A 2069-nucleotide genomic window follows, 5' to 3' on the forward strand; every position below is an offset into this window, starting at 1 on the left:
CGTACATGAATCATAACACTTTGGTTAGAATTAGTTGGACACTTTGCTATTTCTTCCAAAACATAAGTAAGGACAATGTTCTATTCATCTATTCCTTTAAAAAAAAAATCTGCCCTTTACTATATTCCATGGTATCAAGTAGAAAAAAAATTAAAATTGAACACAAGGACAAAAAGATTTCAAAGACATTTTTAAATAACCATGAAAATTAGGGAGGAAAAATGTGGTTCAAATACTTGCCAGCCATATTCTTTGGATGAAGAGCAGGCCCAATAGTGTGGGAACTTACTAGAGCCTGCATATCAGAGGCATACAGGGACCAAGTGGAGTTGCATTGAGGGGAAACAACAGCTATAGGTAGTTTTAAGGAGGAGGAGAGGGCCTTGTGTTTTCATTCATGAGACATAGTTCATTCACACAAAAAGTGGAGACAATTGGACAAACCTACATTTCTGTAGTGTTTGTGGTTGACAAAGTGAATCAGTCATTCAGCAAACATTTGATGAGCACCTACTATGTGCCAAGTTTGTGCTTGAGATCAGAGATATGAGGGGAGTAAGACATGACCTAGTTTCAAGAGTTTACAGTCTAAAAAGGAAAGGCTGGTCAATACTAAGGTATTAAAGTAGCCTGTGAAAATCATATGTACAGAGTGCTACATGAGTACATACAGATAGTGCTAGCCAAGGGCTGCTACTTCTCTGAGAAGTATAGAAAAGGGCACATAGTCCTATGTTAGTACGGCCAAGAAATGCTTACTGGAAAAAGTGAGATCAAAGCTCACTCCTAAAGTGGAGGAAGCCACACTACAGGTTTTAGGAAGAGTGCTCCATGCAGAGAAGGAGCCTCTGAGAAGTTCCAGGAATATAAGAATTAACAGGCTGCAAATGTTTGGGTGTGACTAGTACACAGGGCTTCTGGCTGTTTGTATGTGGAGAGTAGGAAAAGGCTGGCAGTAGCGGCAGAGGAAAGACATGAATTTGGGAGGTAAGCAGGGGATTAAATTGTAAAGGGCTCTAGGTATACTGCTGAGGATTCTATACTTTCCCTGAAATCCATGAGGGAGACTTCCCAAAGGATTTTGGACATGAAAGTGTCATGAATAAAATTTCTATTTTAAGAATAGTATTGAGGCAGCAATGTCAATGGTTGATTAGAAAATAAAGTCCCAGCACTTTTGAAGCACTCCTGAAATCCCAGTACTTTTGGAGGCCAAGGCAGGAGGATCCCTTGAGCCCAGGAATTTGAGTCCAGCCTGGCAACATAGTGAGACCTGATCTCTACAAAAATAATAATAATAACAATAATAATAAAAGATTTAAGTTATTCAGGCATGGTGGCATGCACCAGTAGTCTCAGCTACTCAGGAAGCTGAGGTGGGAGGGTTGCTTGAGCCTGGCAGAGAGTAGAGGCTGTAGTGAGCTGTGATTCCACCACTGCTCAGCCTTGGTGACAGAGCGAGACCCTGTCTTTAAAAAAAAAAAAAAGAAAGAAAATGAAAATGAAAAGGTTTTAGGAGTCATAGTAATCTACTTGTGCAGCAAGGTGTATCTGAAACAATATGTGCATACAGAGAGTGAACACACTGCAAAGATGTTAAGGAGGAAAATTAAGAAGTTGTGGAGAAAGGATTCTTAATCCGGCTTAGGCGAATGAGTGAAGGGTGTTTAGATCAATCAATCATCTTTAAAATGAGGCCTGAGTGCAGCTGGTTACTTGAAGCTTTCTCAGGAATTCACCTGGGAACAGGCAGTTTTGTGGTAATTTCCAGAAGTTCAATTTAAATATCCTTATTCCTAACATTGTTCTAACTGAGCGATCACCTGGGATCATGAAATGTATCTTTCCCACATTCACCTTTATAAAAACTCTTCCTGCAAATCAGAAAAGAAAGTCTCCCTCTCACCCAAATAAATGGCTGCCAAATAAAGCTGTCATTCACAATATTGAAAGTTCAGGGGGGCGATCCAAGATGGCCGTTTAGGAACAGCTCAGGATTGCAGCTCCCAGTGAAAGCGCAGAGGGTGAGTGGATGCCGCATTTTTATTGCCCACAGACTAGGAAATTCC

At 40.6% G+C, this 2069-nt stretch overlaps 1 protein-coding gene across 1 annotated transcript in view; it reads right to left on the bottom strand.

Annotated features, from left to right (window-relative positions):
• The window catches only part of DCHS2 (dachsous cadherin-related 2), a 275941-nt gene that overhangs the window by 69215 nt on the left and 204657 nt on the right, over positions 1-2069 (bottom strand). The gene's annotated exons all lie outside the window — the stretch shown is intronic.

Source organism: Cebus imitator, unplaced genomic scaffold, assembly GCF_001604975.1.
Source record: "Cebus imitator isolate Cc_AM_T3 unplaced genomic scaffold, Cebus_imitator-1.0 Scaffold251, whole genome shotgun sequence".
NCBI classification, from domain to species: domain Eukaryota; kingdom Metazoa; phylum Chordata; class Mammalia; order Primates; family Cebidae; genus Cebus; species Cebus imitator.